The sequence below is a fragment of the Myotis myotis genome, unplaced genomic scaffold (assembly GCF_014108235.1).
Source record: "Myotis myotis isolate mMyoMyo1 unplaced genomic scaffold, mMyoMyo1.p scaffold_m19_p_13, whole genome shotgun sequence".
NCBI classification, from domain to species: Eukaryota; Metazoa; Chordata; class Mammalia; order Chiroptera; family Vespertilionidae; genus Myotis; species Myotis myotis.
This window is the reverse complement of record NW_023416317.1, coordinates 24,985,137-25,012,750: the sequence shown is the minus strand read 5'-3', so window position 1 is coordinate 25,012,750 and position 27,614 is coordinate 24,985,137. Positions and strand designations below refer to the sequence as shown.

Sequence of the window (27,614 nt, the reverse complement as noted above, 5' to 3'; positions counted from 1 at the left end):
GTTTGTTAAGTAAATCAATGACGACGAGGGTAGGTTTGGGCAGTGTGGCCAGTGAGTTTGAGAGGGTGGATGGGAGAAAATTCCTGGTCCCAAGTGAGGTATTTGCAGCAGTGCCAGCCCCACTAGGGGTGCTGGCTTTGCTCCTACCCGCTGAGAGAAGAGGGAGCAAAATAGACCCAAGGCTGGTTAGCTTTTTCTCAAAGTCTCTTCTTCCTTTTGGTGGAGTTGTCAGGCCAAGCAGAGGCCATTTCATTTGTGTTTTTCTCTAATCTGCTTCCAGCCCAGGGGCAAGAGCACAGCGGCCTAAAAATACCCTGAGCTGCCAGGTTAGATCACTTCAGCCTCTGGCCAGCAGGCTGCCTGTCCCGCTGCTCAGCACTCTGTCCTTGGACCTCACTCACTAGAAGCTCTTGGGCACCCCCACCCCTCCTCTAAGACTGGGGGTGGAATTTGGAGGGACAGAGCCTAAGATATGGGGCTCAGGGCAAGGGTTCCCTTTGTAATTGCCTATATGCTTGTCTATCTATAATAATAAAAGGGTAATATGCTAATTAGACCTGGCATCCTTCCGGATGACCTTCCTGACGAAGCCAGGGCTGCGAGGGAAGCCAGGGTCCCGGAGGCCAGAGGGAAGCCTGTGCCGGCAGCTGGGGGAAGGAAGGCCTACTCTTGCACGAATTTTGTGCATCGGGCTTCTAGAGTCTACTCTAGACTATTATAAGAGAATACTCAAATTTAAATCCCAAATCTGCACTTTCCTAGCTGTGTGACACTGGGCAAGTGACTTCTCTGTGCTTCAATTTCCACATCCCTTGCCCCCCCCCCCTTTTTTTTTGTTAACCCTCACCAGAGGATATTTTCCCACTGATCTTTTAAAGAGAGTGGAAGAAAGGGAAAGACAGCGAGAAACATTGATGTTAGAAAAACACACCGGGCTGGGGAGAAGCCTGCAAACAAGGTCCCTGCCCTTGACCGGAACTGAACCTGGGATCCTTTGGTCCGCAGGCCAGTGCTCTAGCCACTGAGCAAACCAGCGAGGGCCAGTTCCCACATCTCTAGAATAGCATCTGCAAACACAAAATGCTTGCTATGTGCCAGTCCCTGTCTTACGTGTTTACTCATTTATTCCATACGGCATTCCTATGAGATCAGTACAAAAACCATTTATTTTATTTTTCTTTTAAACAAATGGGAAAACTGAGGCACAAAGAGGTTAAATAACTTGCCCAAAGCCACACAGCTTACAAGTGGCAAGGCCAATATTCAAACCATACAGTCCAAATGCAGAGATTGTACTGCCTCTCTGAAGTTACCTACCTCAGAGGGTGGTGTGAAGGTGATATGGGTAAAGTATATGTAAAGTTGCTTGACACATAAGGGTGCAGCAAAAATAGGTTTACAGTTGTTGGTATGGAAAATAATATAATCATTAATAAATAATAATATAGGAATAAACTGTATTTCGACATACTCACAACTGTAAACCTACTTTTGCCCACCCTATAGTAACTACTCAATAAATGTTCATTACCTTCTTCTCTGTCAATATATGTTTGGGGGTTTAAATCTAGGGATTTAAAACAGAAACAAGGCTGTCTGGCTGGTGTGGCTCAGTGGTTGAGCGTCGACCTATGAACCAGGAGATCACGGTTCAATTCCCAGTCAGGGCATATGCCTGGGTTGTGGGCTTGACCCCCAGTGTGGGGTCAAGCAGCTGATCAATGACCCTCTCTCTCTTCATTGATGTTTCTCTCTCTCTCTGTCCCTTTCCCTTCCTCTCTGAAATCAATAAAAATATATTTTAAAAAAATTATAAAATAGAAATAAAGCTAAATAAATAAATAAAGAGATAAGTAAGCCCTAACCGGCTTGGCTCAGCAGATAGAGCATTGGCCTGCAGACTCAAGGGTCCCAGGTTTGATTCTGGTCAAGGGCATGTACCTTGGTTGCAGGCACATCCCCAGTAGGGAGTGTGCAGGAGGCAGCTGATTGATGTTTCTAACTCTCTATCCCTCTCCCTTCCTCTCTGTAAAAAATCAATAAAATATATTTTTTAAAAAAGAGATAAGTAAAAATAAAATCAAGGCATATTTTTATATTTTTTATTGTGTTGTACCATTTACTATCATAGGATAATTGCATGTCAGAACTTTATGGGACATATGGGATAATTGTAATCATAATAATGTGCACTTAAGATGAACACTTATGTGTCATTGTGCTAATGCAGTTTTAAAATCCTATGTAATGAAGAGCTAACATGCTAATTAGACCGAGCAGCAGAACAACCATCCGGACGACCTTCGGAGGAAGCTGGCGCTGTGAGGGCCGGCCGAGGCTGTGAGGGGCTGTGAGGGCCAGCCGAGGCTGTGAGGGGCTGTGAGGGCCGGCCGAGGCTGTGAGGGGCTGTGAGGGCCGGCCGAGGCTGTGAGGGGCTGTGAGGGCCGGCCGAGGCTGTGAGGGGCTGTGAGGGCCGGCCGAGGCTGTGAGGGGCTGTGAGGGCCGGCCGAGGCTGTGAGGGGCTGTGAGGGCCGGCCGAGGCTGCAAGGGCTGGCTGGGGCAACCGGGGCTGCAAGCGCCAAACCCGTTGCATGAATTTTGTGCATCGGGCATCTAGTAGATTTTTATATTTGCCCTGGCTGGGTAGCTCAGTTGGTTAGAGCGTCGTCCTGATATGCCAAGGTTGTAAGTTTGATCCCCGGTCAGGGTACATACAAGAATCAACCCATGGCCATGGTCAGTTTGGTTCAGTGGCTAGAGCGTTGCCCCGCGTCCCGGGTTCCATTCTGGACAAAGATACTTACCTCGGTTGTGGGAGACAAACAATTGATGTATCTCTTTCACATAGATGTTTCTCTCTCCCTGTCTCTCCCCCTCCCTTCCACTCTCTAAAAAACAATGGAAAATATTGGATAAGAATTAACAACAAAAAACGTTTTAAAAAAATCAACCAATGAAGCATAAATAAGTGGAACACAAATTGATGTCTTTCTCTTCTCTCTCTCTCTCTCTCCCTTCCTCTCTAAAAATTAATATAAAAATAGTTTTAATTTATTTTTTATTATTTAAAAAAATTTAATATATTTTTCTTGATTTCAGGGAGGAAGGGAGAGGGAAAGAGATATAGAAACATCAATGATGAGAGAGAAGCATTGATCAGCTGCCTCCTGCATGCCCCCCACTGTGTATTGAGCCTGTAACCCAACCTGGGCATGTGCCCAGACTGGGATCGAACCATGACTCCTGGTTCAAAAGTCGACACTCAACCAGCTGGGCATAGGTTTATTTTTTAAAGCAGTTTTAGGTTCACAGTACAACTGAGTGAATGTTACAGAAATTTCCCATATACCTTCTATCCCTATCCCCACCCCAAACTAACCTCACTATCAACATCCCCCACCAGGAAGATTGCTACATACATCTTCCCAGTCAATATGCTGCCCCCTCCCCACCCCACACCTCTAGTCTGTCTATCTCTATCATCATAGGTTAGTTTTGCCTGTCCTTGAATTTCCTGTAATAGAATCACACAGTATATGGTCTTTTGTGTCTGGCTTCATTTTCACTCAATGTAATATTGAGGATGCCTAATTTTTAAATTTAAAAAAAAATGTTTTTAATGATTTTTAGAGAGAGAGGAAAGGAGAGGGATAGAGAGATAGAAACATTGATTAAAGAGAAACTTCATCAATAGTCTGTCTCCTGCATGCCCCTTGCCTGCAACCTGGGCATGTGCCCTGACTGGGTATCGAACCTCGACATCCTGGTTCATTGGTTGATGCTCAACTGCTGAACCACAGTAGGCAAGGATGTCTACTTTTTGTTGTTAATCCTCACCAGAGGATATTTTTTCCATTGATTTTTAGGGAGAGTAGAAGAGAGAGGGAAAGACAGAAACATCCATGTGTGAGAAACACATCAATTGGTTGCCTCCTATATGCCCCCGATCAGGGCCCAGGCCAGGGAGAAGCCTGCAACCAAGGTACGTGTCCTTGACCAGAATCAAACCCGGGACCCTTTGGGCCTCAGGCCGATGCTCTATCCACTGAGTCAAACCAGGTAAGGCAGGATGCCTAATTTTTCTTTTTTTTTTTTATTGTTCTTCTTTCTTTCTATTGTTTTGTGTGTTTTTCAAAATTTTTTAAAATAAAAAATCTTCTCTTTTTTTTCTTCTTGACAAAACCTTGTGTCGAGGGCTGACTTTCAATAGATCTCAGTGAGGGAGCTGCTCTGCTACATACGAAACCCCGACCCAGAAGCAGGTCTTCTATGAATGGTTTAGCGCAGGATGCCTAATTTCTAATATTGGCCCCAACATTCTTGATCTTCACAGCACTCCTATAATAGCTAACATTTGTTAAGTGCCAGGCACTGTTCAAAGTGCTTAAATATATATATATATATATATCATTGACCCTTGAACAACACACGGTTGAACTGCATGGGTCCACTTATACTTGGATTTTTTTTCAATAAATACACAGTTGGTTCTCTGTATCCTCAGGTTTCTCATCCATGGATTCCCATCCATGGACACTGTTTTCAGTCTGCAGTTGGTTCAATCTGCAGATGTAGAGCACCAACTATATACATTGTTCTTTGCCATTTTATATAGGAACTTGAGCATCCATGGATTTTGGTATCTGCAGGGAGTCCTGGGACCAATTCCCTTTGGATACCAAAGGATCACTGTAGTTAAATGTTTGGAGAGTCAAAAGTTATATGTGGACATGCAGGCTGGTGTTGTTCAATGGTTAGAGCATAGGCTCCAAGCACCAAAGGGTTTCAGGTTCGATTCCCAGTCAAGGGCACATACCTGGGTTGCAGGTTCAATCCCTGGCGCCGGTTGAGGCATGTATGGGAGGCAACCAATTGATGTGTCTCCTTCACATCAATGTTTCTCTCTCTCTTTTTCTCTTTCTCTCTCCCTCCCTCCCCTCCCTGCCTTCCACTCTCTCTAGAAAAAAATCAATGGAAAACAATATACTCAGGTGATGATTAAGAACAAAAAAGTTATATGTGGATTTTCGAATCCGTGGCGGGATGTCGGCACCTTCAAACCCCACATTGTTCAAGGGCCAACTGTATTCATTTACTCCTTCCTCACAGTGTACGTATGCGTAAGTACAAATAAGGGAACTGGAGCGCAGAGGGGTGAGGTAACTTGCCCAGGACACAGGTCTGAAGTAGCAGACTTAGGGCCAGAAGGCAGGCAAGCCACCTGTAGCCCATGCTTTTGTCTAAGAGGTAGGAGATGTCATATGCATTTTAAGGCCTGAGAAAGGCTAGCTAGGTAGACCTGGGTCTTTGGAAGCTCCAACAGGACAACAGAACTAAAAAGGTATTAAAAAGAATAAAGGGTTATACAAATATAAGACAGAGTCATCATGCTTCATTCATTATGAATAGAATCACCACTTATTCACTTCGTAATCCAATAAACATCTAAAGGCATACCTCATTGTATTGTGCTTGACAGATGTTGCGCCACAGACCCTCCACCAACAAAAAGCTTACAACTTGCTTTATTGTGGTGGTCTGGAAGCAAACTTGCAGTATCTGCGAGGTATGCCTGTATTGAGCACCCTGAAAGCTGAGTGGGTTCAGAATGACAGAGACAAACTCCTTGCACCATGGCACTCACAGTGCAGAGAGGAAAGCAGATGTTTAAGGGGGAAGTTGCATGTATGTTGGGCACGGAAACGGAAACCTCAGGGTGCTTGATGGTAGCAGCTGACCTTGTCTATGGGGTCACGGAAGGCCTCACTGAGGAACTGGCATTTCATCTGAGACAGAAAGGCCAGCAGAGTTGAAAAGAAAGGTGCACCAGGCACCAGAAATAGCAGAAACAAAGGTCCTGAGGTAAGAGAGAGAAACTAGCACAATAATTAGAAATTCAAAGTCACTAATATATGATAAATTGTTATACAACAATTACTTGTCTTGTTTTCATGGAGATAAAATTCCCTATGATTATTGTGTGTGTGTGTGTGTTTTGTTAATCCTCACTTCAGGATATTTTTCCATCGATTTTTAGAGAGAATGGAAGGGAGAGGAAGAGACAGAGAGAAACATCGATGTGACAGAGGCTCATCAATTGGTTGCCTCCTACACGCCTTGACCAGGGCTAAGGATCAAGCCTGTAACTGAGGTACATGCCCTTGACCAGAATCAAACCCAGGATCCTTCAGTGTGTGGGCCTAATGCTCTACCCACTGAGCCAAACCACTAGGGCTGCATGATAGTTTCAATGCTTACTTGCTCCAATAAGTCATTATCACTACATGAGAGTATTTTTTGCTCACTGGACGTTAACCAGTTTTGACTAAATTTTAATTTTGTGAATCAACACTTTTTACTGGTTATTTATATTAGCAAAGTTAAACACATACTGAGAGATAGAGATTATTTGAAAATGTGACAAATTATTGCCTCAAATAGATCACAATACTTTAACAGAAGTTATATTAGATTTTAAAGCAATGTAAAGGTTTAGTTCCTCTGTATTCATTTTTCCATCAACATTATCACTAATATTCATTAATCAGTTTTAAATGTAAATTTTAACAGTTGTTGCAGTTCATGTTCATTGTAATTTTTCAAATTACATGTCATCTGGTCCAGTGCTTTTCAAACTATAATATGCATACAAATCGCCTGCAGGTTATGCTATATAATAAAGACTTGGATTAAGGTGATCTGGAGCAAGGCTGAGATTCTACATTTTTACCAAACTCCTAGGTAATATGCTGCTGCTGGTCCGGGGACCACATTTTGAATAGTAAGGATCTAGATGAGAAGACCAAAAAGATCATTATTTTCTTTCAGTATTGTAAACTTTGTATTTTAAAATGACATTGCAGCCCTAGCTGGTTTGGATCAGTGGATAGAGCACCGGCCTGTGGACTCAAGGGTCCCAGGTTCGATTCCGGTCAAGGTCATGTACCTTAGTTACGGGCACGTCCCCAGTGGGGAGTGTGCAGGAGGCAGCTGACCCATGTTTCTCTCTCATTGATGTTTCTAACTCTCTATCCCTTTCCCTTCCTCTCTGTAAAAAAACCAATAAAATATATTTTAAAAAATTTAAAAAAATAAAATCAATAAAAAGCCTAATTAAAAATAAAATAAAATGACATTGCAATTTCCAATGCAGAATAAAAAGAAAATTGATTTAAAATTTTAGTTTTGGATCCTAGATGGGTTATGGGATTTGCAACTGAAATCTCCTTTTTCTAATATTTTCTGTGTTGGAGAAATTGAAATCAATATCAAGAGGCAATTCAACCAATGTTACTTATTTAATGAATTAATTTTTAATGAATTACAGTTGACATGCAATATTATATTAATTTCAGGTGTACAACATAGTGGTTCAATATTTTCCTACATTACAAAATGATCACCATGATAAATCTGGTTTTATCTGTCACCATACGAAGTTATTATATTATTGACTATATTTCCTATGCTGTACATTACATCCCCGTGACTTATTCATTTTATAACTGGGAGTTTGTATCTCTTAATCCCCTTCACCTATTTTGCCTGTCTCCTCCCACCCCCCATCTCTCTCCCCTTTGGCAGCCAATAGTTTGTTCTTTGTATCTATGACTCTGTTTCTGTTTTATTTTGTTTCTTCATTTGTTTTATTTTTTAGAATCTACCTATAAGTGAAATCATGTACTATTTGCCTTTCTTTTTCTGACTTATTTCACTTAGTATAATCCTCTAGGTCCATCCATGTTGTTACAAATGGCAAGATTTCATTCTTCTTTTATGGCTGAGTAATATTTCATTTTATATGTGTTCTGCAACTTATTTTAAAATCAATAGCTTATTTTTTAAGATTCATCCAGTTATACTTCAAACAATTTCTTAATCCCTTTGAGTTTTTTGAGAGCATTACATAAGTCAACATTTTTTGTTCATTAAATTTTCTGTATCATTTTGCTTAAATCATTAATTTTATTTAAAGCATCATGCCAAGTCAGTACTAAGCTAATAAATTTAGACATGGATATGTTTGAAAGTAGAACTTTGGCTGATATTTTAGAACACATATTCTTTATTAATACCATCATAAAGATCATTGCATACTGTTTGTAGCTGTGTTTTTACTGGCATGATAGTATCAACTCAGTTTTCCCATCACATATTTAAAAGTAGTTTCAAATTTATATTCAGTGTTTTTCAATACACCCAAATGTCTAATTGAAACTGAAAAGCAGTCATACAGTTTTTGGAAGATACTTTTTAAATTTGATAATGTCAAGCCCAGCTGGTTGAGTGTCGACCTATGAACCAGGAAGTAACGATTTGATTCCCGGGTCAGGGCACATGCCTGGGTTGCCAGCTCGATCCACAGCTGGGGGTGGGAAGGAGGCAGCCGATTGATGTTGTTTCTCTTTCATCGACGTTTCTATCTCTCCCTCCCTCTCCCTTCCACTCTCTCTGAAATCAATAAAATATATATTTAAAAAATTGATAATGTCAAAGGAGATTTTGACCGCATTGTTCACTGTCAAGTTTAAAGAATGCTTAAAAAGCCAGTTGTGGCTCAGTTGGTTGAACCAGTAAACATTCTGGCTCTGCTTCTCTGAACTCTGACTAATACAGATAATGTTTTCAACAAGAACACACTAATAGTTTTTCCCATTTTATATACTCTGTATTCTGCAGCACTACCTTTTACTGTGTCCCATATATCTCTGATGTTCTTTTCTGTTTTCACTCCTTTTCTTTCTACATTAATCCAAATACCTTCTGCTATCTGTCTTTCAGTTACTAATCCTCTGTTCTGCTATTTCTAATCTGCTATTAATCCAATGAAAGAAATTGTTAAACAGCTTTACTAAGGTAGACTATACACATACAATAAACGGTACCTTTTTAAAGTATACAATGTGATGAGTTTTGACATATGTATACACCCATGAAACCACCACTATAATAAAAATTCAGATCATTCTCATCACCCTCAAGAGTTTCTTTGTGCCCCTTTACCTCTCATCTTGCCTTCCTTATCTGGCCCCAGGCAACCACTGGTCTGCTGTCACTATATATTAGTTTGCATTTTCTAGAATTTTATATAGAACTAGAGGCCTGATGCACGAAATTCATGCAGGGGGGCAGGTCCCTCAGCCAGACCTGCGCCCTCTTGCAATCGGGACCCTTTGCTCCTAACTGCTCGCCTACTGGCTTGCTGCTCCTTAGTGCTGCCGCAGAGGCAGGAGAGGCTCCTGCCACCACCTCTGCGCTTGCCAGCCATGAGCCTGGCTTCTGGCTGAGCAGCGCTCCAGCTGTGGGAGCACACTAACCACCAAGGGGAAGCTCCTGCATTGAGCACCTGCCCCCAGGTGGTCAGTGTGTGTCATAGCAACCGGTTGTTCTGGTCATTTCACTGTACCGGTTGCTGGGCTTTTATTGTCTAGACTATGGGCCCAGTGCATGAAAATTTGTGCACTGGGAGGGGGGTTCCCCTCAGCCTGGCCTATGCCCTCTTGCAGTCCAGGACCTCTTGGGGATGTCTGACTGATGGCTTAGCCAGCATCTGGTTGAGCAGTGCTCCCCCTGTGGAAGCACACTGACCATCAGGGGGCAGCTCCTGCCTCTGGTGGTCAGTGCGTGTCATAGCAACCAGTGGTTCCCAGTCGCTCTACCATTAGGGTCAATTTGCATATTAGTCTTTTATTATATAGGATTATACAGTATGTATTCTTTTGTTTCCAGCTCCTATTGCTCAGTATAATGAAAGTATAAAAAGAAATACAGCCCTAGCCAGTTTTGCTCAGTGGATAGAGTGTCAGTCTGAGGACTGAAGGCTCCTGGCTTTGATTCTGGTCAAGGACATATGCCAGGATTGCGGCCTCGATCCCCAGTGTGGGGCGTGCAGGAGGTAGCCGATCAATGATTCCCTGTCTCATCGTTGATGTTTCTATCTCTCTCTCTCCCTCTCCCTTCCTCTTTGAAATCAATAAAAATATATATTAAAAAGAAAAGAAAAGGATGAGATCTGGACTTCAAATTTCCAGCTCAAGCTATGCATAGATGACCTGAAAGCTTCTATTTCTATTTTGAAAGAAACCTTTAGTGCCGTGATTTCTGTAAACTTAACCCAGAGCCTCATTCTGCAAGTGGCTAATAGAGATTATATTTCAAGTCTTTGGCAGGCCCCTATAGGTGAGTGACAGTGCAGACACTTAAGATTTTGGAGCAAAGCCCTGCCATTCTCTGTGATAACTACTCTCCTTTTGAGAAACAGCCTTTGGCTTGCTACCAGGCCTTAGTAGATACTGAACTCTTAACCATTGGTCCTCAAGTTACCAAGTGACCTGAGCTACCCATCATGAACTGAGTGTTGTCTGGTCCACCAAGCTATAAAGTTGTGCAAGCGCAGCAGCACTCCATTATCAATGAAACTGTCTTTATGAGATTGGGCTTGAGAGGGCCCTGAAGGTATAAGTTAAGTTATAAGGAAGTTGCCCAAAATGCCCATGGCCCCTACTCCTGCTATATTATCTTCTTTCTTTCTCTCACTCAACCTATAATCTCATGGGGTATCCCCTCTGACTGGGGAAGAGAAAATCCAGTCTTGGTTATTAATAGCGTGGTTTATAATGTTTCTACACAATATGCAGGCACTGAGTGAAAACGAACTGTTGCAGCACTATTGCCCCTTTCTGGGATATCCTTGAAGAAAAACTGTGAAGGAAAAGCCATCCTGTTGGCAGAACTTCAAGCAGTGAACCTGATTGTTCATTTTGCCTGGAAGGAGAAATGGCCAGAAGCTCTGCCTGTCTAGAGGTCTTAGTTCCAAAGGAAGGAATGGTTCCAACAGGAGACACAACAATGTTTCTGTTGAATTGGAAGTTGAGACTGTCACCTGGTCACTTGGGGGTGTCTCATGCCTTTGAAAAGGCAAAGAAAGAAGTTATTGTACTGGCTGGTATGAATGATACTAATTACCAAGGGGGAAATTCAATTGCTACTACACAATAGGAATCCTATATAATAAAAGCCTAATATGCAAATTGACCAAATGGCGGAATGACCGGCAGAATGACCAGTTGCTATGATGTGCACTGGCCACTAGGGGGCAGATACTCAACACAGGAGCTGCCCACAGCCCACAGGCCCCAGGCCAGCCAAGGTGGGTGCCAGTGGGGGCCCCCTGATCGCCCCCCCCCCCCCGGTCGCCCCACAGAGGGAGGAGACTGGCAGCAGTGGTGGGGGGGCAGGGCCGGCAAGCAGGTGGCGCCAGGCTGGCCAAGGTGAGTGCCAGCAGGGGCCTCCCGATTGCCCCACCAGTTGCCCCACAGATTGGCCCTGATTGCTGGCCAGGCCTGGGAGCCCTACTGGTGCATGAATTTCATGCACCAGCCTCTAGTGTATTAATAATAGTTAACTTCATAACACAGGATGTCAAAATCAGAAAGGAAACATAACCCAAGGACTTTGTATCTTCTCTTAGGGAAAGTGTTAAGCATTTTTGATTGTGCTTAGGTTAGTTATATCATGTTAGGTGGAAGTATGACTTTGTTTTTATTTTTATTTGCAACTTAAGTACAGTTAAGGAGATCATCAGTCTTTTTAATTTTAGCTATCCTAATGAGGGTATAGTGGTATATCATTGTGGTTTTAATTTGCAAATCTTTGGATGACTAAATATGTTGAGCATCTTTTTGTTGCTTATTGGCCATTTTTATATCTTCTTTGGTGAAGTGTTTACTACAACATTTTGCCCATTGTTTTATTAGGTTGTTTGTTTTCTTATTACTCAGTTATAAGAGTTCTTTATATATTCTGGATACAAGAATATCCAGATATATTGTTTTGTCAGATATATTGTTTTGAAAATTTTTTCCTCCTGTCTGTACCTTGCCTTTTTATTTTCCTGATGGTGTCTTTCAAAGAACAAGAGTTTTAAATGTTGATGAAGTTAACCTTATGAATCACTTTTTTTTATGGTTCATGCTTTATGTGTTCTAAGAAATCTTTGCCTATCTCAAGATCACATAATGTTTTCCTATATTTTTTTCTAGAAATTTTCTTATAGTTTTAGTTTTCAAATTTATCATCCATTTTTAGTTAATTTCCTCAGGGGTGCTCCTTCAGTGCTCCTGAGATCTATAATTGCATCCCCCACCAACCTCAAACGTAAAGGCTAAAATTGCCACCTCCCTGGCATTCATGTTTCATCCAATAGATCATTGTCCTGCACATTTTACTCCCTAAAAAGTGCTCTTCTCCACCACCACCAATTCACTTTGCCTTAAGCCTCAAACCCTGACCTAAATTTTTGCCTACCTCTCCCCACTTGGAAAACTCACACTCTACTCCACACTCAGTGGTCTTCCAGTGCCCCGTTCTGGCCATGCCAACCTCTCATCCCTGGGATCTAAATAATTCCTTCCAAGTCAGCCTTCAAATTCCAGCCTAAACAACCTTGACTAAATCAAACGTCACCTCCCCACCCCCAGCTCCCATATAGGTTCTCTTGGCACCGTATACCTCTCAGAAAAGATTTTACTAATTGCAATTTTTAATTTTATGTGATTCTTTTTTTAAAAAGAAGATTAAATTTATTTAAGGAAAATGGGATGGGAGATGGGGCTATCCAAAGAGAAGGGCTACACACATTGAGCAAAAGGGTATTATGCCCATGATGGCAGCAAAAATGTACTTAGGACTGTGAGACAAGGAAGGGCATAGAAGAAGCAACAGAGAAACCTAGGCTGGACTGCTTTGACTCACTGAGAAGTCAGAGAAAAGGGGACCTTGGAGACAAGTTCAGGGGGTTAGCCCGGGACAAGCTGCTGCTGCCCATTGTTCCCCTGGTTGAAAGTCTCATGGGGTCCCTTCGAGGTTGGGGGATATGTGCCTGTGGGGGAATGGCAAAGGTATGCTCCTTGGAGGGAGAGCACACACTGGATTCTTTGTCTTGAGCATATTTATCTCTTTTGTGCAGGTGGAAATCTTAGGGGAGTTCTCAGGGGAGGGTCTTAATAGAATATTCATCAGCTTTCCAGGTGTGCTCATTTAGGGTCATGGTCTCCACTGACTGGTTGGTGCCATTAGTCAATGTAATAGATACTGAGGCAGCCACTGTGTTACTTGTCTGGTTTTTCTGCTTTTCTGGGCCTGGAGTTGAACTACAATTGAAGCCTAGATGTTATCTTTAGAGAGGAAAAGGTCAGGAGGTCTAAACCAAACCACATGACCAGTGATATGCTAGGGCCGTGGTTGGCAAACTGCGGCTCTTGAGCCACATGTGGCTCTTTGGCCCCTTGAGTGTGGCTCTTCCTAAGCCTTAGGAGTACCCTAATTAAGTTAATAACAATGTATCTACCTATATAGTTAAAGTTTAAAAAATTTGGCTCTCAAAAGAAATTTCAATCGTTGTACTGTTGATATTTTGCTCTGTTGACTAATGAGTTTGCCGACCACTGTGCTAGGGGAAGATAGGTTCGTGTTTTCTCAATTTTGTCCCTTGCTAGTCATCTGGAGCTTTCTGCCCTGGTGAGTTTCTGTACCTGGTCCATTGTCCTTGTTGTGCTCATGTCTAGCAAGTTTCTTCTGATTTGGTGGTCAAGGTAATAAGCCACACAATAAGAGCTGGGGAAGTATTCTCTCTCTTCTATTTTCTGTAAGAGCACATGTAAGATTAGAATTCACTGTTCCTTGAATGTTTGGAAAACTCCCTGCCAAATAATCTAGATTATATGTATCTTTTACTGGAAGGAATAAAAATACCAATTCAGTTTCTTTATTGGTTAACTAGAGACCCAGTGCACGAAATTTTTGCATGGGTAGTGTCCCTAGGCCTGGCCTGTGATCAGGGCTATTCTGTGGGGCAACTGGCGGGGCGGTCAGGGTGGGGGGGGCCTGCTGGCACCCGCCTTGGCCAGCCTGGCACTGCCTGCTCGCCTGCCCCACCCCCCACTGCTGCTGCCAGTTGCCTCCCTCTGGGGGGTGACCGGCAGGGGGATCGAGGGGGGGGGGGGGCACTGCCACCCACCTTGGCTGGCCTGGGGCCTGTGGGCTGTGGGCAGCTCCTGCATTGAGCATTTGCCCCCTGGTGGTCAGTGTGCATCATAGCAACTGTTTTTTCGTTTGGTCAATTTGCATAGTAGGCTTAGGATAGGGCTACTCATACTTTTCTTTCTTTTTGACTCAGTTCTGGTTTCATTTTATTTTCCTAGGTATTTACTCCTTTTAATGTAATTTTTCATATATTTGCAATAAGGATGTCCTAACGTCCTCCTATTGCCTGCTGTCATCGTTTCCTTTTCACTCTTAATATTGCTTATTGTGCCCACTCTCTCTTTTTAAAAATATATTTTTATTGATTTCAGAGAGGAAGGAAGAGGGAGAGAGAGATAGAAACATCCATGTTGAGAGAGAATCATGGATCGGCTGCCTCCTGCAAGTCTCCCACTGGGGATTGAGCTCACAACCCCGGGCATGTGCCCTTGACCAGAATCGAACCTGGGACTTTTCAGTCCATAGGCCGATGCTCTATCCACTGAGCGAAACCAGCTAGGGCTTTAAAAAAATATATTTTTATTGATTTCAAAGAGGAAGGGAGCGGGAGAGATAGAAACATCAGTGATGAGAGAGAATCATTGATTGGCTGTGAGCAGTGCCCTGACCAGGAATCGAACTGTAACCTCCTGGTTTATAGGTCAATGCTCAACCACTGAGCCACGCCAGCTGGGCTTCATTTTTTTTTTTTTTTTTTTTTTCTTTTTCTTTTTCTTTTTTTTTAATATATTTTATTGATTTTTTACAGAGAGGAAGGGAGAGAGATAGAGAGTCAGAAACATCGATGAGAGAGAAACATCGACCAGCCGCCTCCTGCACATCCCCCACCGGGGATGTGCCCGCAACCCAGGTACATGCCCTTGACCGGAATCGAACCTGGGACCTTTCAGTCCGCAGGCTGACGCTCTATCCACTGAGCCAAACCGGTTTCGGCCATTTTTTTTCTTAATAATTCTGCCAGAAGTTTGCTTTTTAAAGAACTATCTCTAGAGTTTGTTGGTTCTAGTACTAATTTAATGAGCCAAATGTCAATGAAAAGGAAGGTTGAGCTTCCTACAGACTCCCTTTCATCTGTTGATACTGAAGGGAGGGGCTGTGACCAGGAGCATGGAGGTGCCTCATGACAGAGTGAGGGGGTGGATTTTCATCAGCTTTCTATTTTTTTCCTTTTCCCTGAGGGCAAAGGGGTCTGCTAGTGATGGAAATGAGAAGCTTGGAATCAGTCAGCAGTGTAGTGAGCAGGGCTGGTTGCATTACTTCTTTATTACTTCTGAATAAACTGGTTCTGTGGCTAATGGGGATGGGGAGGCTGACTTTGGTTTCTTTGATTCTTGGGCACTGAAGTTCAGCAAAGAATATGTAACTTCAGGGATCTTGTTAGGTGAGTTGTCAGAGTGGCCCGAGCTGTGGTTGGAGGCTGGCTGAGGGTTTGTGCTACGTGAGATCACTTGCCGCTCCAGTCTTTCTGACATACAGAAAGTACACCAGGGCTGCTATTAGAGCTACAGCAGCCAGGACTCCAATCACAATGCCGGCAATAGCCTTATCTGAGAGGCCAGGACTTTGTCGTGTTGAATCATATTGTATGTCCAGCCTGAGAGGGTCACTTTTGCTGGAACTGATAGGGTTGAAGACCTCACACTGAAAATCCCCAGCATCCTCCCTCCTGACGGGGTCTATGGTGAGGATGCTGTTGCCCTGGGACAGCTTCATTCTGTCCGTGAGCAGGAGACTCTGGCTCTTGAAGAGCCACCGGATGAAGATCCCAGTGTCATCTGTGAGACAAGTCAGGACCACGGTGTCCTTGTGCTGTGACTGTGGCACTGCTGGCTTGGATGGAGGGCTTTCCCACTGGCTGGTATACATGGAGTTGTCCAGTTACTTGTTTGCACCAAAAATCTTTCTCTAGGGCATGTAGGGTGTAGTATCCTATGTCCTTCAGGGTGACTTTCTGGAACAGCAGGGACCTATTGGGGTACATTGTCTCTTGATTGTTGTTTGCAGGCCTGGGGGTAATTTTTTGAGTGTCTATTACATCGGATACAATTAGAAGGTTGCTGTCTATACGTTCTCCTATGTACCAGATATAGCTTGCTAGATTCCCAGGCAGATTGTGGACAAGAAACACATCCTTCCCTTCAGCAGCATTGGACGGGCATTGATTCAACAGTGAGTTGGGCAGTGGTGGGCAGACTCTAGAAGACTAAGAGTGAGACTGGCCAGTAGGAGCCCCTGCCTGGGGATGCACCCTCTGTGAGCAGGGGCTGAAGGGGACTCCATGGTGTCTGCTGTCTGTTCTGTCCCTTCCTCTGTGAGAAGAGCTTGAGGTCCAGAACTGCTCACAGGCACTGCTCTCCCGACTGGTGGGCTGATTATTTCTTTAACGTTTTCTTTCTCCACCAGATCTAACTTCCTGAGATCAGGAATTCTGTTTGATCCTCACATTGTACTCGCAGCAACTCGGAACAGGGCCTAGCACAGGGAGGAAGACTCAATACATAAGTGACGAATGAATAAATGAATTAGGGAAATGCAATAGTAAAGGGTAGGCTGATGGCTGCTTGTGGTCCCTTCCGTGGTAATGCCAGACGTGAAGCAGTAACGGCCTTTGCCCTTTTCCTAGCAGCAGACGAAAACCTGCCAGATCGGAGAAGGAAGAAGGCGTTTCAATTCCAGGTAGGAAGAACGAACAGGTGTGTGATTCAGAGAGGCGGCCAGAAATCCGCTCAAATCTGCATTGATTCGGGCCCTCTCCCCCCCCCGAAAGAGGGGCCGAACTGGAGGAGCTCGGTTCCTGGAGCTCTGGCCGGGAGGGGTCCACCTGCAGCAACCCAGCTTCACTCCCCGGCGAGCGCGTGGGTGGGCGCGCGGCCGGGGGGCGGGGCCACGCGGGGAGGGGGACGCTGTTCCCACCCCCTGCTGCGTGCGCGCGCCCGCCGCTGCCTCGCGCGTGCGCCGCGCGGCCGGGGGCGGAGGTTGTGGGCGGCGTCGCCGGGCGCACGCGCTCTCGCCTACTCGAGCCGCCTCGCGCTCCCGCGCAGGGACTGAAGCGGCGGTGGCGGCTGCAGCGGCGGCTGCGGCGGCTGAGCGGCTGAGGCGGCGTGGGGGGAGGGTCGGGAGGGGGGTTGGCTGGGGGGGGATGGACCGGGCGCGGCGGCCGCAGCGGCAGGAGCCGGTACCTGAACTCGAGCGACCGGGCTGGCGGAGACGCCGGCTGTTCCTCCCCTCCCTGCCGGTGAGTGAGCGCCCCCGCCCCGGACTGTGGTGGCGGCCGCGACCCCTCACGGCCACTTGGCGCCGGGTGAGAGGAGTCCGGGAAGCGTGGCCTGGCGGCGCTGCCGGCGCGGGCCAGGCCTCCCCTCACGGCCTGGCGCGCCTCGGACCCTCGGTCGCCCCCGTTCGGGGCTGAAGCCGGGCCTAGGACTGACCCCCAGCGTCCCGCCTGGCCTGCCTTCCCGGCTGGCCCCTCTGTCATTTTGACCCCGGATTTCTCTCGCCCCCCTCGTCTCGCCCCCTTCCCAGCGCCCATCTCCGGGGCTGGGGGAAGGGAGGGGCGTGTGGAGTCGGGCCGAGGCCCGAGGGACTGTGTGGGAGCTTAGCTCTGGTCGGGGGGGTCTGAGGTCCTGTGAGCCCTCGCTCGCCCTGGCGTCCCCAGAAGTTGGCCACTAGGGCTCAGCCGTTGCCACCTGAAACCAGTTCTGCACCTTTTGTTTTGCTTTCGAACTTGTCGTTTCAGGGGAGGAGGGAACCTGCTGTCCTGGGATCGGGAGCAGAGGTAGTGCCCGGTGGGCAGCCGGGCTGTCCGGGTTCGGAGTGCTTGTTATTAGCCCCTTTGGAAAGGAAAATGGGCGTGTCTTCCCCCGAAGGGCCGGAAACCCGTTTACAGCTTGCGACCCTCCCCCCCTCGATTCCATCCCCTTTTCAGCCTTAGCAAAGCTTTTCCAGCGGTTTGGTTCATTCCTTAGCAACATTGATGGAGAGGATGCCCCGGTGAGTCTGCAGCAGAGTTTCTTGAAGCAGCCCAGCCCCCTTGAGTTGTTGGCCAATCGCCCCCCGCCCCCCTTTTTTTGGCGACACCTTGCACAGTAGTCTTGGTAGATCCTCACCCAGTGCTTTTGTAGGCTGCCTTTTCAACCTGACTTGTCATAGAGCAGTGGTTCTCAACCTTGGCTGCACATCTGGGCCCAGAAGTCAGAATTTTAAAAAGATTCCCAGGTGATTCTAATGTGCAGCCAAGGTTGAGAACCACTGTCATAGAGGAAAGGAAGGTGAACACATAGACACTAATCCAAAATGGATGCTCTCAAGTCAAAAGAGGTACCTGTACCATAAGCATCTCTATGAAAAGGTCTGAATTCCTAAATTAGTTAATTATTAAAAAAAAAAAAAGTCACCCAGGGCTTAAAAAGCAGGTAGCTGCTTTAAAATAAAATGCAACTTTGATTTATTTATGCTTTCTGACCAGTATTTTAAAATTTGGAAGTGATTGGTTAACTAAATCCTTGTCTTTGAAGTACCCGTGTATAGACATTGTTACAAAGACTGGAGGAAAGAACCTTATGAAAATGTTAGATGTTACAGACAAGATTCCTTCAGGGGGTAGATACAGTTTTCCACTGTATATTAGAAGAGTGAGACTCCACTGGGTGAAAAAGGTGAAGGGATAAGAAGTACAAATTGGTAATTACGAAATAGTTACAGGGGAGTAAAGTTCAGCGTAGGGAATATAATCAATACTGTTGTAATAACTATGGTGTCAGGTGGATAATTGAATTATCAGGGGATCACTGTGTAAATTATATAATTGTCGAACTACTATGCTTGTATACCTGGAACTAAACCTATATAATAAAGGCCTAATATGCTAAGTGTCTGGTTGTCTGTTCAACCAATCAAAGCGTAATATGCTAATGATATGCTCAGGCCGCTCAACTGCTCACTATGACGTGCACTGACCACCAGGGGGCTGACGCTCCGACTGGTAGGCTAGCTTGCTGCTGGGGTCTGGCCGACTGGGACTGAGCCAGACAGGCTGGACACGCCCTGGAGCCCTCGCGGTCCCTCCCCGGCTGGCCAACCTCCCACATCCCTCCCTGGCCCCAAGCGTGCACCAGTGGGGTCCCTTGGCCTGGCCTGTGCCCTCTTGCAATCTGGGACCCCTCGGGGGATGTTGTAGAGCGGTTTTGGCCCGATTCCTGCAGGCCATGCTGAGGGACCCCTCACTGGTGCATAAATTCGTGCACCGGGCCTCTAGTATAAAATAATATTGAATGTCAACTGTAATTGAAAAATAAAATTTAAAAAAGTGAAACTTTGTGAGTAGGTGGTAGTTTTACTAGTGTCATGTAACAAAAGATGCCTATAGTTATGATTTTAGCTTAACAATATCTTGTCCTCTACCAACAGAGTTAGCTTGTATTTTTTTGAAATCACACACCCACTCTCTGGCTAGTATGGAAAGATTAAAAAGCTGCTTCTGGTCTGTGGGTGGTAACCTTTTAATTTCTAAAGAGTTTTCAGCTGTTTACAGAGTAGATTGCTGATCAGCAGCATAGCAAAATTTTAGATCTTAAAAATTCATTAGTACGTAATCTAGATCTGTTATAATTATGAACATTTATTAAGATTTGGCCTGGTATGGGTACCCTGTACTATGTGTCTGAAATGAGACTTCTCAGTATTTTCATCTTAAGATAAACGGAAGTACAGTCAGCTGACAGAACGTTGTGACACTTTGAAGTAGTAGAGAGAATCTTTTATGAGCACACACACACAAACTACAGTTTGATGAAGAACCCAGTGATCTGGAGGAGTTGGTGACCACCATTACTCTAAGCCAGTGGTCGGCAAACTGCGGCCCTTTGAGTGTGGCTTTTCCACAAAATACCACGTGCAGGCGTGCACGTACAGTGTGATTGAAACTTTGTGGCCACACTTAAGGGGCCAAAGAGCCGCATGTGGCTCGTGCGCAGTTTGCTGACCACTGCTCTAAGTTGCTTTGTACAAGAATATTTCTCCTTTTATGTAAGAGTTTTTTATGCCTGTCTTCCATGTACAAAACCTGTCCTGGCTGAGGACTTAAGTTTAAACTCGATGTGGCATTTATGTATCGCTCATTAATCATAAAATACTTACTGAGCTCTTAATTTGTTCCAGGATTTCTTCTAAGGACTGGGCTACAGTGAGGTATCAAAGCAGACAATGTCCTGCCCTCATTGAGCTTTATTCTGTGTATGTCAGAATGAGGATTACAATAAGCAAATAGACAAGATAATTTCAGATAATGCTAAAAATCAGCGATTAGCAAACTTTTTCTGTAAAGGGCCAGAAAGTAAATATTTATGGGCTATATGGTCTCTGTTGTAGCTACTCAACTCTGTTATTTTAGTGTAGAAATGGTCACAGGCAGTACATAGACAAACTTGTCTGTCCTACTTAAACTTGGGACACTGAAATTTGAATTTCATATAATTTTCCCATGTCACAAAATATTCCTTTTGATTTTTTTTCAACCATTTAAAAATGTAAAAAACATGCTTACCTCATAGGCCATACAAAATCTTGGGGCAAACTGGATTTGGCATGTGGGCTGTAATCTGACCCTTTGTAGAAAAAGTTTCCTGCCCTGGCCAGTGTGGCTCAGTTGGTTGAGTGTTGTCCTGTGCACTGAAAGGTCGCCAGTTTGATTTCTGGTCAAGGCAACATACCCAGTTTGTGGGTTTGATCCCTGGTTGGGGTTCGTACAGGAATCAACCAATTGATGTTCCTCCCATCGATGTTTCTCTCTCCCTCTTCTCTCTGAAATCAATAAAAATATATATTTTTAAAAAAGAAAGAAAAAGTTTTCTCCTCACTAAGGTGAAGATATTTGATGCAAGAGTTCTCCTAGCAGATGAAACAGAAAGTGCAAAGATCTGCAGGTGTAAATGAGCTTCTCCTATGTTCCCCTGCATTGAAGTTCTCCACATACCATGTCATTCTTGCCTTTGTGTCTTTTTTCATTGTGTTGTTCTTAACTAAGTTGTTCTCTTCCTGTCAGATTTTTAAAGTCCACACGTTATAGAATCTAAGACTTGGAAGAGATCTTAAATCTTAACTTCATACCCAATTGCTTTCCTAAAATGTTCTCAGTGATTTTTTAGCCTGTTTGAACACCTTTTATGACAGAAAATTCATTATATTGAGGTAGCCTATGCCATTTTCAGATGGCTCTAACTGTTAGAGTGTTCTTCATGTTGTAATAGGATTCATCCTTCCCCTCCTTTCCATGGTGCTGCCTTACATTGAGTAAGCCTGCACTGGGATTGTACCTCATTCCCAGGATTCCGTTCTAATGTCACTGCATGAGACAAAAATCACATAAGATGAAAGCTATAGTTGAAAATTCCTTACATTGTATAGTGTGCATGTTTTTGTATACTGTATATAATTGTATGTCATTCTTATGCATGCTACAGACTGAGAGCCACTGAGCTTGACTGCAGGAAGGAGCAAGAGGAAATAAATTATTATATAGATATGTAGGCCTTCAAACATTTTTGCTTTTTAAAACAGCTGTCAAATCCCTATCAGAGTGGGGGAGGGTAGATAATTTTAATGTGTTCCTGCTTCCTTGCAGGGTTTATTTTATTGTATTTTTACATTAAGCCTTTATTACATTTATGTTTATAGATATATTATGAATATTAAATGAGATAATATGTGAGGAAGCACCTGGCACATGGTTAATAAATGTAGGATTTGAATCTAAATTTTTGCTTCATTGGGCTCATATTCTCACTGTCCTTTGAAAAGTTGTAGAGAAGAACGAGGCCACCTGCTTCCTGTCTTTCGAAATAGGCATTTCCTGTTGTGGCTCTACTGAACATCTGTCACTCTCTATGTCCTAGACTAGAGTGTTGGTCACATTTTACCAGAGGTCAGCTAGTAAGTTAAATGGGTATAGGATCTCTCAGTTCTGCTACATGACCCTTCAAATATTTGAACACTGCTATTATGTATCTTAAGTCTTCACTTTACTCAGGGCTCATTTCTTTTTCTTTGTTTTGTTAATTCTCACCCAAGGATATTTTTTTCCCCATTGATCTTTCCTTTTTTTTTCTTTTTAAAATATATTTTTATTGTTTTCAAGAGGAAGGGAGAGGGAGAGAGAGATAGAAACATCAATGATGAGAGAGAATCATTGATCGGCTGCTTTATGCACGCCTCCTACTGGGGATCAAGCCCCCAACCCTGGCATGTGCCCTTGACCAGAATCAAACCCGGGACCCTTCAGTCTAAAGGTCGACGCTCTATCCACTGAGCCAAACCAGCTAGGGCTGATTTATAAAAACACACATTATTATTGATTTCAGAGAGGAAGGGAGAGGGAGAGAGAGAGAGTAACATCAATGATGAGAGACAATCATTGATCGGCTGCCTCCTACGTGCCCCTCACTGGGGCTCGAGCCCGCAACCCAGCATGTGCCCTGACCGGGAATCAAACAGTGATCTCCTGGTTCTTATGTTGATGCTCAACCACTGAGCCACGCTGGCCAGGCCTGACTTTCCTTGATTTTAATGGCATTGGTAATTTTGAAAATAACTGATCAGGCATTTTTGTACGATGTCCTTCAATTGGGATTTGTCTGATGTTTTTCTATGGGGTAGATTGATATAATGGGATTTAGAAAGGAAGACCACAGAGTTAAAGTGTCATTCTTATCACATATCACGAGTACATATTATTAATACGACTTATCAGTGTTAATGTTAACCTTGATCACCTAGGTCAGGGGTGGGCAACCCCTGGCATGCGTGCCAAACATAGCACGCCAGTAACTTTTGCTGGCACACGAAACCCTCTCATAATCTTCCATTTACAGTTTTTTTCTTAATATTGACTTTTTTATTTTTCAGATAAATTCAGTGTAGGTGCATCTTAGATAAATAAATAATTTTACATAACAGGTTATCTTAAAGACCATAGACATGGCTGACTTTGAAATGCAGTTGATTGAATTTCAGAGTAGCTCAGTTTGGAAGCAGAAATTTATTGACCTTAGAGTTGACTTGGAAAGCATTGAAAAAAAGCGATTAGAGATAAGAGTACCAGAGAGAAGTGTCGAAAATGAACTATTGAGGACTTGGAATGCCATTCCAGAAAATTTTTTCTGTTTAAAAAACTTTGCAACAGCGTTACTCTCCATGTTTTCATCCACATACGCTTGTGAATCTTTGTTCTCAGTGATGAATTTTGTTAAGTCTCGTAATAGGAGTAGCCTGATGGATGAAAGTAGTAGCTCGTGCATCTCTGAAGGTCACGAAATATAAACCTGATGTAAAATCTCTGTCATCAGTGATGCAGCAGCAAAATTCCCACTGATTATATCAAACAGAGTCATAAAAGTTTTCTGTCGGACTATCAGTGTACATGTATTCATTAAAAAATAAATGTGCTTTTCATCATCATTTACTGTGTTTTTGTGGCTCGAATGAATTTTATTATTTCTTCAAGGTTCTTCACATACGTACACCTTAAGAGATATCAAGTAGGCATAACATGTTCTCAAAAAATTAGGGTGGGCACGCAGAAGAATTTTGAGTCTTGGCATGCACTCACAAAAAGGTTGCCCACCCCTGACCTAGGTTGAGGTAATCCTTGTTTTCTTCACTGTAATGTTACCCTTTTGTTCTTCCCTTTCTGTACTCTAGAACAGGGGTCCTCAAACTTTTTAAACAGGGGGCCAGTTCACTGTCCCTCAGACCGTTAGAGAGCCGGACTATAGTTTAAAAAAAAAAACTATGAACAAATTTCTATGCACACAGCGGCAGTAAAAACACCCGGCAGGCCGGATAAATGTTTTTGGCGGGACGCAGTTTGAGGACCCTTGCTCTAGAAGAAAGTCATTATGCATAGCCCACACTTAATGAGTGATGAGTTATGCTTCACCTCCTTAAGAATGGAATCCTGCCCTGACTGGTTTGGCTCAGTGGATAGAGTGTCAGCCTGCAGACCCAAGGGTCCCAGGTTCAATTCCGGTCAAGGGCATATACCTTGGTTGTGGGCACATACCCAGTGGGGAGTGTGCAGGAGGCAGCTGATTGATGTTTCTCTCTCATTGATGTTTCTAACTCTCTATCCCTCTCCCTTCCTCTCTGTAAAAAATCAATAAAATATATATTAAAAAAAAATGGAATCCTATCTAATAAAGACAGAATATGCAAATTGACCATCACACTGTCACAGAGATGGTGGTGCCCATAGCCACAAGATGGTGGCGCCCAGTCCCCTCAGCCCCGCCGGAGTTCCCCAGTCCTTTCAGCCTCGCCGGGGGTGGCAGGCACGCAGTGCGGCTGGACCCGCCCCCAGCTGCCCAGGGCCGCTCGAGGCTCAGGCAACCAGAGCCGGCCAAGGCTTGCACTGCCGACAGTGGCAGCAGCAGAGGTGTGATGGGGGTGTCGCCTTCCCCTGATCGCCAGGTCGCCTCCCGCCCCTGAGGGCTCCAGGACTGTGAGAGGGGGCAGGCTGGGCTGAGGAACCCACCCCCCCCTCCAGTGCATGAATTTTCATGCACTGGGACTCTAGTATCTATATAAATTTCTTTGCTCAAATTGTTCCAGCTTTGGTTTTTGGGAGCTTTTCCAGTTGGCTCCTGTCTGTCTTTCCTTTGACATACTCTTATGATAGTATGTGAGCACTTTTCTGACAACATAAAATGTTTCAAGCTCATCCTTTATATATCATGCTCTAATCCTATAATTGATCATTTTTTCAAGGAGCCTAGTTCCTTTTATTGGAAACTAGTAGCTTGGTGCACGAAATTCGTGCACATTGAAAGGGAATTAATTAGAGGAACGTAATTTGGACTAACTATCTAATATCAATAATATGTGAGCATGAGGCAGTCCGCGTTTGCCAAATAAATGGAATTTACAGATATCATTTAAAAGAGCATTCAGCCTAATATTAAAAACTCTGGCTACCAAGTCAGGTCTGTTTTCAACTTTTTGCCAGCGTTGTAAATTGTTTGCAATATCTGCCCATTTGGGGTTGCATGTCATGGTTATGAATAAATCGGGCTTGCCATACTTTGTTACAGTTGCCATAGCATCCTGATATCACTGCTGCATATTTCTGGGACTACCCTCAGAAGATGATGGAAGTATTATCATTTTACCAATTAGCACATTGTCCTTTTCAGATCTAGAGTTGAGATAATCCATCAAACCAAATATATTTTTCAAGTCTCAACTTAGATTGGTTTGCTTTGATGAAATTTATCTGATTGGCCTCCATTTTTGAATACGAATCCACGATAAATTGTTGAGTTAATTTTCCTGCATTTAAAATAGGATTGAATGTGTCCTGCACAGAGAGATGAAATCCATATACTGCATTTGTGTGACTCATGTCCTTACATTTTGCCTAGTATTATTGTTGATCACACTGTTGTCTCTGAGTCTTAATGCAATATCTGTTCTCCAGCCTTTTTCACCATGTGGAAAAAGAATAGGATACATCATCACATCTAATGTAGGAACAGGATCTTGATTTGTTTCATTTTAGTGCTGCGGCCGCCGTTGCCTTCTGGGGTGCTTGACACCTGCATATGCAAATTAACTTCCATCTTTGTCAGATAATTTGCATAGTCACTCGGATTGGCTGGTGGGCGTGGCTTGAGCGTAGCTTGAGCATAGCAGAGGGGTGGCTAATTTACATGTTTCTCTTTTATTGTATAGGATGGTATCAGAAACTATGGTCTGGGTGCTAAGTGTGCTATTTGCAACTAGAGTATTGTTGCTTCTAGGCCCTCTGAATGAGTTAGCAAAGAGATATATGTGTATATATTAACCTATGTGTACACATATATCTATAAATAGTTCTGTATGTAACCATTTGTCTCTATAGTAAGCTAAACATGAATTCATACTGATGTGTCCAATTCTAATTCCTTAACACATTGATCATTCTAGCATCCTCCATTTTACCAGCAAGAAATTTGGCCATTCATTTGCTTAATTCTTAAATTCCACTATAGATCATATACATGGTTTTAGAGTGGTTAGTATGTGCCCCTGTGGGAAACAACTATATTAACGAGAGTACAGTGCTTGTGGATCCTTCTTTTTTGCTTTAGTCTTATAGACTGCTCATTTCCTAGGTTGGCACTATATTCTTCCACCTCCTTTGTGAGGTTGTGTCACATTTGCAGTACATTTAGATTGTTTCATCACATTCTGCATTCTTTGCGGAGATCCCTTTACTTCTTAAATTATTATTTAAAATTTTGCATACATTGTTTATTCTTTGTGCTTTAAAATTATATGGGTTTTGACAAACTTTGTTTAAAAAATATTTTTATTGATTTTTTAGGGAGAGAGAGGAAGAGAGAGAAACATCAATTGGCTGTCTTCTGCAGGCCCCCTACTGGGGATCGAGCTGGCAACCTGAGCATGTGCCCTGACCAGGAATCGAACCAGCAACCTTTTGGTGTACAGGACAACTCTCAACCAACTGAGCCACACCAACCAGGGATACAAACTTTTAATATATTCACCATTACAGTATCATATGGAATAGTTTCACTGCTCTAAAAAGTTTGTGCCTCACCTATTTAACTCCCCCCATGCCAGCCCTTGGCAACCACTGATCTGTTTACCATCTATATAGTATTGCCTTTTCCACAATATCAAATTTTATATTATTTTTAAATTTATTGATTTTAGAGAGAGAGAGGAAGAGAGAGAAACATCACTTTGTTGTTCCACTTATTCATGTATTCACTGTTTCTTTTTTTGTTGTTAATATTTTTTCCTTTGATTTTATTTTTTAAATAGTGGAAGGGAGGGAAACAGAGAGGGAGATAGAGAGAAAGAGAGAGAGACATCAATATGAGAGCGAGACATCAATTGGTTGCCTTCCGTACGTGCCCCAATTGGGGCCAGGGATCAAACCTGCCATCCAGATATATGCCCTTGGCTAGGAATCAAACCCGAGACCCTTCGGTGCACAGGCCAATGGTCTAATCACTAGGCCATATCAGCCAGGGCCACTGGTTATTTCTTGTATGTGTGTGTCCTGACCGGGGATCAAACCCACAACCTTGGTATATCAGGGTGATGTTCTAACCAACTGATCTAGCTGGCCAGGGCCCAGAATATTAAATTTTCAAAAGTATTTTTGAATGATTTTAATGAATACAGCATTTTTTAAGTAGTAGGAGATACAGGTATTAGATAACTAACACTTGGAAACATATCTTTTTGTATTGAGGTAAAATTCACATAACACAAAATTCTTTGAAATATACAGTTCAGAGGCTTTTAGCTCATTCACAGTCTTGTGCAACCACTACCACCATCTAATTGCAGAACATTTTCATCACTCCTAAAAGAAACCCTAGCAATTCCTAGTCTGATTTTTGTTCTATGAATTTACCTATTCTGGACATTTCATTTAAATGGAGAGACATAATATATGGTCTTTGTTTCTGGCTTCTTTTACATAATATTTTTAAGGTTCCTCCATGTTGTAGCATGTTTCAGTACTTAATTCCTTTCTTATGGGTGAATAATAACCCATTGTGTAG

At 43.5% G+C, this 27,614-nt stretch overlaps 1 protein-coding gene and 1 pseudogene across 4 annotated transcripts in view; one reads left to right on the top strand and one right to left on the bottom strand.

The window, feature by feature from the left end:
- Positions 1–15,415: 15,415 nt before the first annotated feature.
- LOC118667863 lies at positions 15,416–16,323 on the bottom strand (annotated as a pseudogene).
- Positions 16,324–17,170: 847 nt separating this feature from the next.
- The window catches only part of TMCC1 (transmembrane and coiled-coil domain family 1), a 167,823-nt gene continuing 157,379 nt past the window's right edge, over positions 17,171–27,614 (top strand). For 3 of the 4 annotated variants that reach the window (XM_036332265.1, XM_036332266.1, XM_036332267.1), the window contains exon 1: positions 17,171–17,278. The gene's annotated coding sequence lies outside the window, so the exon portion shown is untranslated. The remainder of the gene's footprint in view (positions 17,279–27,614) is intronic. The other variant, XM_036332268.1, reaches the window with a different exon arrangement.